This window comes from Pseudorca crassidens, chromosome 13 (assembly GCF_039906515.1).
Source record: "Pseudorca crassidens isolate mPseCra1 chromosome 13, mPseCra1.hap1, whole genome shotgun sequence".
NCBI lineage: Eukaryota > Metazoa > Chordata > Mammalia > Artiodactyla > Delphinidae > Pseudorca > Pseudorca crassidens.
This window is the reverse complement of record NC_090308.1, coordinates 65,655,436-65,668,436: the sequence shown is the minus strand read 5'-3', so window position 1 is coordinate 65,668,436 and position 13,001 is coordinate 65,655,436. Positions and strand designations below refer to the sequence as shown.

The 13,001-nt window shown below is 45.1% G+C and overlaps 1 long non-coding RNA gene across 1 annotated transcript; it reads left to right on the top strand.

The window, feature by feature from the left end:
* The first annotated feature begins 250 nt into the window (after nt 1-250).
* Nucleotides 251-8,603, top strand: LOC137204727 (uncharacterized). The gene is made up of 4 exons (XR_010933807.1): nt 251-3,131; nt 3,735-3,913; nt 5,009-5,110; nt 6,043-8,603. It is a non-coding gene; the product is annotated as an uncharacterized lncRNA (long non-coding RNA).
* Nucleotides 8,604-13,001: the final 4,398 nt, after the last annotated feature.

The window sequence follows — 13,001 nt, the reverse complement described above, 5'->3', positions numbered from 1 at the left end:
ACTTGCTTTTATTCCAAAATAAATTTTTCTGATTCTTGGAATACACTAGTTGGCCGTGTCTTGGCATTATGTTTATAAAGTTGTTTCTGTTTCAATTTTGAATATCTTCCATGTTAGGGCTCTTTTTTGGGGAGGGGGGTAACTTTTAAATTTTGAAATAATTTCAGAATTTCTGAAAAGCTGCAAGAATAGTACAAAGGATTCCTATATACCTTTTACCCAGATTCTCCAATGGCTGACATTTTCCCACATTTGCTTGATCATTTTCTCTCTGCATAGATACATATTTATTAGTTTTTTGCCTGAACCATTTGAGCGTAAGTTGTAGCACGATGCCCCTTCACTCCTACATCATTCAGTGTGTATCTTACTATGAAAAGTATTGCACTTCAATGCTGAAAAAGGAAAAAGCAGATAAGCAAAAAGAAGAAAATTAAAATCCATCTGGAGTCTTGCTACCCAGAAATAAACATTTTGCTGTATATTCTTCCAGTTCTTTTCTATGCATATATTCAAACTTTTTACCCAAATGTGACATTAAACATACAATGTTAAGCCTGTTGGAGTCTACATAGCACAGTGGGCGAGCTCTGGTTCTGGAGTCAGCCTGGGTTCAAATCCTGTGTGTACTACTCACTATCTGTATTCATTTCCTGTGGCTGCCATAACAAATTACCACAAACTGGGTGGCGTAAAACAACAGACATTTATTCTCTCATAGTTCAGGAGGTGAGAAGTCTGAAATCAAAGTGTTAGCAGGGCTGGTTCCTTCTGGAACTCTGAGGGAGAATCTGTTCCATGCCTCTCTCTGTGAGCTACGGGCGGCTGCCAGCAGCCCTTGGCGTCCCCCGGCTTGTAGACACATTGCTCCAGTCTCTGCCCTCCCTCCTCTCTACCCTCCCATAGACTTCTGTCCTGTGTCTCTGTGGGTCTCAAATCGCTCTCTCTCTTCTCATGTAAGGATACCAGTCATAGGTGAATCCAGGGTGACTTTGTCTTTAGATCCTTAATTACCTTTGCAAAGATGCTATTTCTAAATAAGGGCGCATTCTGAGGTTCCAGGTGGAAATGAATTTTGGGAGGATACTGTTTATCTCACTATATTGGCACTGTGTTCATGGATAAGGAATCTTACCTCTCTAAGTGTAAGTTCCTGGGGTTATTTTAAGGACTAAATGCGATAACACACGTAAAGCTAATATCCAGGACGTGGTAAGCATGCAACAATTGCTAATTATTGATTGTGACAAAAATACGCGTATAACATAATATATTCAATCAATAACCTATTGGCTATTTAGATTTTTTCCCATTTTTTTGTTATTATAGGTAAGCTCCTAATAAATATCCTTGTGACTTTATTTTTGAAAAATTTTTTACATATTCATGGTTATTTACTGAGCATAAATTAGGCGTGGTTCGCAAAATTCTAAGACTTTTGAGGTCCCGAGTCCTTTCTTGGGCTGCATGGTGTCATGATTGATCTCCACTGTCCATTTGGGGAAATCATCTTTGGTACAGCAGTCTGGGGACCTAGTTTTCCCCAAATTACCATTCCTGGAAATACACACTGAAGATCTGGCAATGTGGGTGCCTGTTCACTAATGATTCTCCTCCTGATGGAAACACAGCAGGGCGTGGGAGGAGACGCACGGTGGAACCTGTGGCCCAGGGGCCACAGCTGGGCGGGGAAGGAGTGGTACCAAATCTGAAGCTCAGTCACCGGGTTCTGCAAAGCAGTTTTGAACACTCAGGTAGACAGTAAACCACAGCAACCGTGGCAGGAAAACAGCCCACCACAGATAAAAGCCTAAAGCTCCAGCTGACACTCTGGTGCTCACGTCTTACTAAGAAATTGCTGAGCAGTTCAAAGTCCTGGCTCAAAGCCCTCACTGCACGTCGAGGAACAAAGGGGCCTTCTTTCGGGGGCGACCCTCGGGCCCCAGGTGATTCCAGCCCCTCTCTCCACCTCCTCCTGGGCACAGAGGTGAGGCCGGAGGAGCAGGAAAAGGAAAGGCCCTACGCACTGTCCCTGCTGTAGCCAGAGTACTTTGGTTTCCGATGTGAACTGTTTTCTTTATGATGTCAGAACGCAGAGAGGGTCCCACAGATGCACCAGCGAACCAGGTGAGAAATAAAGTGGCTGAGGGCCATCCACTAAGGCCCTGGCATTTGACAGTCTCCCCCTGGAACAAACACACAAACCTTTAGTCAGCTTCTTTTGACCACAATTAGAACATATTGCCAGAGCAGGTGACCACAAATGGTATTTAAAACCAGCTTGACGGTTTTGGGGGGGAGCTAAGTCAGAGAAATGCTCCCCCATCAAACACACACACACACACACACAAGCCCAGCCTTACCCTACCTCCCACGAGAAACTATTTTTCTTTTGATTGACATTCTTTTTTAACATAATGTTTGAAATAGTTCTCAGAAGCCATGAATTTGAAGCTGAGCGGGTCTACCTGAAAAGCCTATATTGAGCTTTGCAGTGGGCTTGTGAAAACTTGTTTTTATTTTGATTGTTGTGGGAGTGCGCCCCTGGAGTTTCGTTTTGACTTTTCGGGTTAAATGAGTTTCAAAATGAAACTCATCCGATTGTCAAATTTTCCCCCTCTTTTTAATTGAAAAACTGGAGGCTCTCTTATTCCAGAGGTTCTGACTATTAGTGTTTCTCCAGAATTCCTCTCCTTTCCCTGTAGCAAGCTGACTATTGCCCCTCGCCTGCGTGTTTAACACCTCTTTCCCCCCTTCTTGATGCCTTTAAAACAAAGAGCTGAGGCCAAGGGAACGCCCTTGGTTGACGTGTCAAAAGAGCTGAGCTCATATTCTTGCTTGTGGGTGGCGAAGCAAACTTGATCAGATCTGTGCTTGTTTCCCCATTGGAGAAATGGGATGCAGATAAGATCTTCTCTCTCTTTTTTAGGGTGCTGTAACCAAAAATCCAAGTTGAACTTCACTGTCAATTAAGGAACACTATCCCTCCTAAGTAAAAGCTGTTATCATAGGGAGGGATTTTATATCAAAATGTTTTTCATAAGCATTTGGAGCCTCAGGACCTGATGTTGGAAGCTGCAAAGTGAATTCCTACGCACCCCCCCCACCCAGAGGGGTACAGCCTCAGACAGGTACTCTGACTGGCGAAGAGAAGAATGAATTATTAAGCCAACCTGTGAAGAGAGAATCGACATTCTATACTCTCTCTATTATCATAATTTATTGGGATTACTTTTTAAATGTCTGTTATACTTTATACAAAACAGTTAATAAGCTACAACTCTATTCAGCTTATATTCATGTCCTATTGCTGCTGTAACACATTACCATAAACTGAGTGGCTTTAAACACAACATAAGGCTTCCCTGGTGGCACAGTGGTTAAGAATCCACCTGCCAATGTAGGGGACACGGGTTCGAGCCCTGGTCCAGGAAGATCCCACATGCAGCAGAGCAGCTAAGCCCGTGGGCCACCACTACTGGGCCCACGCTCCACAACTACTGAGCCCACGCTGCACAACTACTGAGCCCGCGCTCCACAACTACTGAAGCCCACGCACCTAGAGCCCGTGCTCCGCAACAAGAGAAGCCACCGCAATAAGAAGCCCTCACACTGCAACGAAGAGTAGCCCCTCCTCACCACAACTAGAGAAAGCCTGTGCACAACAAAGACCCAACACAGCCAAAAATAAATAAATAAATAAACAAACACAACACAAACTTATTATCTTCCAGATCTGGAGGTCAGAAGTCTGAAAGCAGTTTTCCAGAGTAAAATCAAGTTGTCAGCAGGGCAGTGATCTTTCTCAAGGATCCAGGGGAGAATCTGTTTCCTGCCTTTTCCAGCTTCTTATGGCCGCCTGTATTCCTTGGCTTGTGGGCCTGCATCACTGTGACCTCTCATAAGAACCTCGGTGAGTACATTCGGCCCACCTGGATAATGCAGGATGATCTCCCCATTTAAGATCCTTAACTTCATGATGTCTGAAAAGTCCCTTTTGCCATGTCAGGTAACAACATACTCAAGGTTCCAGGGATTAGGATGTTGGCACTTTGGTGGGCCAGGATTCAGTCTGCCACAAGGTACAAAAGCAGGGACCCAAACTCCCAGCCCTCTGTTGATCCAGTACTTAGCACACACCCACATGGCAGCAGACACTTGATTACTACGTGTAGAATGAATGCAAGAGATTATGCCTGCTCTTGGCAGTTCTACTCATTAGATGCTTATTGAGCACCTACTATGAGCCAGACCTAAGGGCTACAGAGCTGTCCGGGATCACAGACAGCTGAGGAGAAGACTGAAAGGGGCACAGGTGAGCCCTGGGTGTCCAGAGCCCGGGGATCAAGGGCACCGTAGCAAGTCCGTTTGTATCCTTGCAATTTCTTCCTTTAATTATTGGCTGCTGTCTTATCTAAGCATTCTTTGAATACATCCCCTTGGCAAATGTGATTAATTATATTCAGATTTATTTCTTTATTTCTAGTTTTCCCCCCCTGGGTCCTCTTCTGATGTGTTAAGGAGTTTCTACTGAGAATTATTAAAAGAATCAGTGATTAAGTTTCTGCAGAACCTCTCCATCCCCACCATGTGCCCCATCCAGCGAAAGCTCAGGTGGCTCAAAGGAGGTCCAACGTGCAGCTCAGAAACACAGAAGAGGTTACATGGGTTTTCCGAGCCAGCCTGAGAACCTCAGCACTGTAGCTCGTTGGTTTTATGTGTAAACGTATTTCAAATTTCAAGTAGAGCTAATATACAGGTAACCTTTCAGAATGCAACCCGTTAGCAAGTTATAGCCTGTCAGCTCGTGCACCAGCATCCAGAACCTGAATCCCCTGACTCAATTCAGGACAACTCAGGTGAGTTACAGAGCACCATGTGGTTTAAGGCCCTTCTACACAAGGTCTTCTTTGGGTTTGTGCAGGCCTTCCAAGGGAGCAACCCCGTCTCCTGTCTGCCCTAGACGTGACTTTTGCATCTCTCCCCTTTCCCCTTTCTCTCCCTCTAGCAGTCTGAAACGAGCTAGGGGATGAGCAGCCAGCTTGGAGGAGGTCAGCAGGAGGCTGCAGATAGAGAACTCCAGAGGCTGCGGCAGCCGTGAAGGACAGAGGTGGGATATACCAGCTGCTAGTGGCAGCCACCTCTACACATAGGTCACTCCAAAGGTCAGGCCTGTCTGATATTTGCAAACCCACATTTCCTGCCACGCTCCCAAGTACACCAGGCGCCTGCAGAAATCTACACTCACCCGTTTCTGAAAGGTTGATGGGTCCTCCCAGAGTTGGAAGGGATGCCTCTGTGGTTCAAAAGGTATGAGCTAAATTGGGAACACATTTGGTTCAAGTTTAGTCTTGAAAGCTTCTCCTCTTCAACTTCTCACGTCCTATTAGCCGAGTGCACTCCTGAGCACGAACGGCTCTGTGCTGCTGCCCTTTTGAGGGTGGATGTTGGAAAAAAAATAGAGTGCTAATCCCACACAACTGCTTTCAATTCTGCCCACGTGGGTTTGGAGTAGGAGGGCTGTTCACTCCGAATCTTTCTACACAGCTTTCAAAACCTGCATTTTTCCATGCTAACATATCTCTGCTTGTCGGCATCTAATTGAGTTCACACACACACACACACACACACACACACACACACACACCCCTTGTGTTCATACACACTATTTTCTCAAAGGGAGGAATCAGCAAGTGTGAGCCGGGATGACCACTAGATGGCAGAATATGAAACACTCCTAAGGCGCTCAGGGGAGCAAAGTTTGAGGACCACCCAGAGCTGGGGTTCCCAGATATTAATCTGTAAAATTTTTTAATGAAGAATAAGAAAAGGGGAGCGCTCTGTAGGTTTGTCAAGTTTTTATTTTTCCGGGGAACATTATTAAGATATAAATCAACTTCCACTGCTTCCTAAGAGAAACATTTTAACCATAGAGAAATAGGAAGGGCAGAATCTCAAAATTAGGGATTGTCTTCTCAATGTAATAAATGTCGTTTTATGAAAAACTCACCACATTGTCCTTGTATTCTCATTTTCATGCAGACCTGTGGAAGAGTCATCATGATCAAGCCTTTGGGAAATAAACCTAGAGGAAAATGTGCCATTCCAAAGTGAAATCAAGATCCTTGCATTATCTTACTTCCAAACTGATCCTAAGACTTAAGTAGGGTTTCCATCTGGAGGCACAAAGGAGAAGCAGGGATTGCCATTCAGTCAAGCTGGGTTTGATAGAAGGCACTGGGGAAGCACGTGTCTAGACAATTACATGGGATACCTGCCCCCATGTTGGCTGCATTGCTGTTGAACCACCTGCCTCATTGTCTGGACTACCTCTGTCTTTGCCTGTGTCAGGCCAGCCTCGCCTTCGGGATGGGCCCTGTGTAGCTGAACGTCGGCTGAGCCAGGCCTCTGGGGACTTCCTGCCTGTCCCAGCTGGGTGGGCATCTTTGCATCTTGTTCTACCTCGCCAAAGAATTTGCACTAGAACCCGGGGGCCCTGTGAGTCCCCTTCTGTGGCAGAGCTGGGGTGAGACACTGTACACGGTTAAAGAATGTGCTCACCACTTACAGAGCGACACAAATGGTAGGCTTTCAATCAGAGAGACCCTCATGCAAATTCCATGGCTTGGGTAAATCACTTCCCCTCTCTAATCCTCAGTCTCTTCATCTGAAGGTCGAGATCATGATGACATATATCTCTGTTAGCCATTGTCAGAGTAAAGGAGGTCATCTGTAGTAAGTGTATAACACAGTACTTTCTGTGTGCTCAATATGCATTAATATTAATAATATAATTAATTTGGGTTCAGGGTGCTCGTTTCTAGAGTTAGGCAGGCTGGGTCACACCCCAAAGATGCCCTTCTTTGCAATGAGACTGTTACACACTGCATTTTGGGAGAAATTAGCTCACCACCTCTGAGTCTCTGATTTCCTATTAACAGCACTTACTCTGTAACTGGTCGCAACTGAAAGTGACCGAGATGTTACATAGCCTGAGGATTTGGTTTTGAGGCACAGAGCAGGAGCCCTGGAATTTTCCTTCTAGGATCCCGGGCAGCCCTGCTTACTCAGAAGGATGGCAACTACTTAGTATTCAAATGGTGGGCAGCCCCGTTAAGCATCTCCGTCATTCACTAATTCTACTTAATTCAGTAGAAGGTCCCACAGCAGGTATGTCTATGCAGATAGAGCAGCCTCTGGTGAGGTTGGAGAGCACAGAGAAAACTCCAGATAATCAGACACACTGAAACTGATACCACGACACAGGAGACACAGGAGTTGTGGGATGACTCATCCCGGCCTGGTGTAGGAAACTCCGCTTGTCACCGCCCTGGATCGTCATTGGTAAGGGGACCCTGGAAGGCTGTGCTTGCACTGCCACCTAGTGGTTACAAAAAGCAAGACAGTCTGGGAAGGATTCTGGACCCACAGACAGACCCACCGGGGCAATGATCACCGAGAACCAACATCCTCCTCACAGAAATTTTATAAGTTGAACTTTTTATTCACAGATTTACAACCCAATTTCCTAATTTAATTTGATTTAATTTGATCACCCCGACCAAAGCACTGAAACGCTGTGAGATTCAAGGTAGGGGCAAAAGCACCAGCCTAGGAGTCTAAAGGCTCATTTGAGTCACTAGCTCACTGTTCAGCATTGGGGAAATGGCTTAAATCTTCCATTTTCTCTTAGAAAAATGGAATCTAACAATACCCAGGGTTTAGGCGGCTGTGAGGTCTGAGTGTGAAGCCCCTTTGTAAACCATATGGTGTTCTTCCCTTTCTAGCATCCTGCTTCTGCTTCCCAGGGATTCTGCCTCTCTGCACTCCAATGCCCACATCCCCATTTCAGTAAAACCGATCAGCCAACCCCTCTTCTCCCGCAGGAAGTGGAGGACCCCTCTCCCTTAGTAGTGCTGAAAATAGAAAGCACAGAAAAACCAAAGAAAAACAAAAAATGGGAAAGATCCAGCCCCGGATGTGCTTATGGGACAGTTAACAATGAAAAGAGTCAAGGGAGACCCCTGCCATTCACAGCCTGCATTTACCAGGAGAAAACTTCATTCAGAGGACAACACACACCCTGAGGTGGGTTGACACCCGACAGGTCATGCTGCGTTTACACCGAGTGATGGCTCCCCAAGCAGATACAAGCAGAGGGTTCTGCTTGTTCCCCAGCCCCAGCCCTGGCCCTGGCCCTGGGCCTTCCTGCCTGACCTGGGTGGAGGCCTCCTCAGAACCACTTGCTGCCCTGCTCAGCCCTTCCTGATCTCTGAAATTCTCCAGGGATCTGAGATTCTGCACACCTGAATGGGCTCCCCTAGCTCAGCCCCCTACCCCTCATCTTCTGAGGGGCTGGCTGGGCCTCACTGTGTGTCCTGCATCCCCAGCTGACCTCTAGGGCAGAGGTCTCCAAACTTGATGATGAGGCGCCCCTATCTGTAAAGTCATTGTAAGCACACACCTCACTATGAATATTGATTTCAGTATAGATATGCACTACTGTATTAATACATCATGTATATTATAGGACTTTCACAAAGACAGATACTTTAAAAGGATGAGAAATTTAAATATAATGTATATATCATCACGCCTATGCCCTGGAGTGGGTGCAGCCCCACAGGCTTAGGTTTTTTTAAATATATTTTAAAAATATTCCCTATGAGCACAAAACACTTGAAAAGTTTTAAAAATTAGCTACAAGTATGTTTACAGACTCAACTCTCAGGAAAGATTTTGAAACTATCACTTAAATACATATCCCAAACTTTGAAATAGAAATAAGACATATGAGGTGGACCCTCTCCTGAAGCCCCGTCATGAACGCAGAGCTGGAGGAGACCTCTGCCAGGAGGGGAGTCAGGCATGAGAAGGAGCCATGATTCTCTTCGCAAATTACACCTTCCTCATCAGGCATCTCAGAAGACCGCGGCCATGCACAGTGAGAACCTTGGACACAGAGGCCAGTAGCTTTCTTGCTTTGTGTTACAGCATCTTCTGACTCTCCTGAGAGGACTCTTGTCATGATTTGCTGAAGTAAAGAGGAAAAGCTCTCCAGCAGCTACTAGACACAAGCGCTACTGGTTCATGTACATACATTGTGCCATTTACTCCCCAAAGCCATCCTGAGAGACAGGTGCGCGCCCCGCACTGCAGAGGGAAGCTGAGCTAGGAGACATTCGGTCATGCCCTCAAGGCCCCAGAGGTAGAGCCTGCCTGCTTCTAAAGCCCCAGACTAATCGTACAAATTCACAATAGTTAACTTTTGATAGTAATATAAAATAAGTTGACATTTATGGAGTGCTTAATCTTTATAAAGGCTTTACTGCTGCCATTTGTTCCTCACAAAAGCATTGTGAGTTGATTGTATTATTTAAAAAGGAAACAAAAGCTTAGTGGATTTAAGTAATTTGCTCAGAGTTACCAGTTCTAGAGACTTGTGGAAATGTGATGTTTGACCTCAAAGTTGGAAACTGTAACCTCTATCTCCTTGTCCAAGTCAGTCCGGCTCTGCTGACTGGGAAGTGGGAAAGCAGGACCCAAACAGCAGCATTCGGGGTTCGCTGAAGGGTTTCTCCCACAGCTGAAGATTTCCTGGACCTGGAGGGGTTACATCAAGCAGGATTAGTTTGTCAGGTTGGCCGAAGGCCGGACAGAGCTGGGAATCCGGGCTCAGAGCCTATGTGAACCTCTGTTTTCTTGCTGTGAAATGGAGGGGCTGGACAAAACACTCCCCAAGATCTCCTGACCTCTGACTTCTATGCTTCTATGATAGAATATGGACTTTTTTTTTTTTTTTTTTTTGCGGTACGCGGGTCTCTCACTGTTGTGGCCTCTCCCGCTGCAGAGCACAGGCTCCGGACGCTCAGGCTCAGCGGCCATGGCTCACAGGCCCAGCCGCTCCGCGGCATGTGGGATCTTCCCGGACCGGGGCACGAACCTGTGTCCCCTGCATCGGCAGGCGGACTCTCAACCACTGCGCCACCAGGGAAGCCCAAATATGGACATTTTTGTGTGGGGAAGGGAAAGGTTTGAGAACAAAGATATTCCCTCCATTTAACAGGGATCCACCCGGCCTCCAGCCTGGAGGACGCCCACCTCCCCCCACCCCCCACCCCCACCCCAACTGTGTTCTCCAACTTCTAAGCCAGGCTGTTTTTTTAATTGAACTATCATGTAAAACATCAATCGTTTAATTCCTGAATTTCAGGGAAATATCCTTTGTTTCTGGAGACTCCTTGGTTTCAGCATGTGGGGTTGTTCCCTTGAATCAGCTTCCTTAAGAATATCAAGCGGGCTTCCCTGGTGGCGCAGTGGTTGAGAGTCCACCTGCCGATACAGGGGACGCGGGTTCGTGCCCCGGTCCGGGAAGATCCCACATGCCGCGGAGCGGCTGGGCCCGTGAGCCATGGCCGCTGAGCCTGCGCGTCCGGAGCCTGTACTCTGCAACGGGAGAGGCCACAACAGTGAGAGGCCCGCGTACCGCAAAAAAAAAAAAAAAAAAAAAAAAAAAAAGCAAAGATTTATTTTGTGTCTAATCTCCGGGAGCTTGTAGTTTTCCATGCGGCTGGATATAAGGGTCATTACTAGGTCTACCTCCACTCCCCCATCTTTCCCACTATCTACTATCATATGAGCTAGAGATTCTCACCTTTAGATTTTGTTTTATATAGAGCTCTAGTGATGAAGGAGGCTGAAGAGGTCATTGACTTTCTTTGTCCAACACTGCAGCCACTAGCCACATGTGGCTATCTAAATTGAAACTAATTAAAGTTAAATAAGAAATTTTAAAAGATGGTTTCTCACTGGCACTAGCCATATTTCAAGGGCTTAATGGCCACTTGTGGCTAGTGGCTACCATATTTAAAGCACAGAAGTAGAACATTTCCATTATCACAGAATTTCTATCAGATAGTGCTGGTAGACAAAAGCACTGATTTTAAAAACAGAGGAGAGATTAAATGCTTCACTGAAGGGCCTTGGCAGAACTATGAATGAAACCCATTTTTCCATACTTGAAAGCTATTCTTCTCTTACTACACTGGAGGAGGTGTCATTTAAACTACCCAGGGAAGGAGTTTCTCAGTGGCATGTTAATACACATCATCGCAAGTTAACAGATAGGACCATCTAGTCCTCCCTGGAAGAAGCCAGGTCAGGCAGTGCAGAGAGCCAGGAAGAATGAATCACAGGAGATGAGGGTCCATCATGACTCAGGGCATGGGTCAGGCAAAGCCAGAGGCAGGGCGTGTGTCATCACATCTGTATTTCCCCGCCTGGACCAGAGTTGGGACTCCATTGTGCCAAAGGAAACAAGAGGAGCCAGGGGTGGCATGAGTGGTTGGGTATTAAGCAAAAGGACAGTTAGGGAAGACTGGAGAACTCTAACCAAGATCTTCAATAAGAAGAGAGTGTCGCTGTGCCAGCTTTTCACTCTGTCTTGTCTTGGCCCTCCAGATTTATGCTCTGCTTGCTGGGATGTACAACACCATTCCGGAGTTGTTAAACTTTGCCTTAGTTCATACCCTAGGAAACTTGGTAATGAATTTCAACCCATTGTGAAAACATAGACATGGTATAGGTTAAAAGTTTAGTTTAGTTTTGTTTTCAGTAGCTGTAGAGCTGAGCCATAGAAGGAGTGCAGGATGGGAATTCAGAAGACCTGGGTCTGTTCTCCAGCACTCTTTGATCCTGGGTACCTCACTTAACCTCAGTACCCTCATCTGTGAAATGGGACAACAGTAAGGATTTCTTGTCAGGATTGTTGAGGAGATCTAGTGAGGTAATATTCAAGACAATTCTGTGCAAAGCAGAGGGCTCTGTACAACTGTGGATTAGTTATTATCTTTATTATTGTTCCCTCATTTGGCACCTCTTTCACGCAATTATGGCGCTCAATTCTAGGTGGCCACATTACCTTAGGTTTACCAGATGTATGTGTTTTTCCCCCAAGATGTATTGTGTTTAAACAATCGATGGATCTACCTAATATCCTTATTTGAAGATGAGGTAGTCAGCCTATGTGGTTTTGTGAGCCAGCAAAGAATAGTTTAATGGTTCAATCAGCTCCTTGAGGAGCTACACGGTGCTTGAGATATGCCAAATAAGCAGCATGCAACCTCTGTGGGGAGAAGAGAAGTCAGCCTACTTCGTGTGAAGACACAGCTTCCTGCAGAGCCAGATGTAGTTCGCATTTTCCTCTTGCTTTTTCCCAATAGCAGTGCTCAGGGGGGATAAACTTTACTTAACCTAATTAATTTTAATCACAGCTTTCAAATCTCATACTGTGAAAAGAATTACAAATTGGAATACATTAATAGAAGCCATAGTTTATGCTGTAAGCTAATCATGAAATGTGCATTTACATTTTCTGCATGAGTTTGCAATTACCATTAAAATAAAATTCCGTTATGTCCTTTTAAATTACCAAAATGTGAAGAACAGATTGAGTCAGGCCCATTTTTGTACTAAATTACTAGAATAATGTCTAAATTTCCAAGAATTAGACAGCTTCCTCCATTTGAGTTGCAGCGAGGAATGATTTCCAGTCATCTGCTCCAAGCTATTTCCATTTTTAAATAATAATCTTTTAAACTAATTGTGCAGATGTCTCACCTGCTTTAACAAGCAGTCCTTTGAGTTTAGTACAGAAGAAAAAAAATATATATATTTATATGTGTATTTATAGCTGTATATATACACATAATATATGTCTGTATACATACACACATATGTCTATATACATATTAGGTGTATTTAGATCCATACATAAGATCTATCTATAAGTTTGTTTTTAGGTTCCATGTAGACTTTTATGGATATATGTATGTTAGTAAATGCTATCTTGCTCCTCAAAGGATCGAGGCAGTTTAGAAGAAACAGAGAGGATATTAGAACAATAATAACATTAATAAACAATTCATTCCCAAATTAGAATAGAACGGCAAGACATCGTCAGGGTAACATCACGGGTTCTCTGTGTGTAGGGCTCGGCAGTC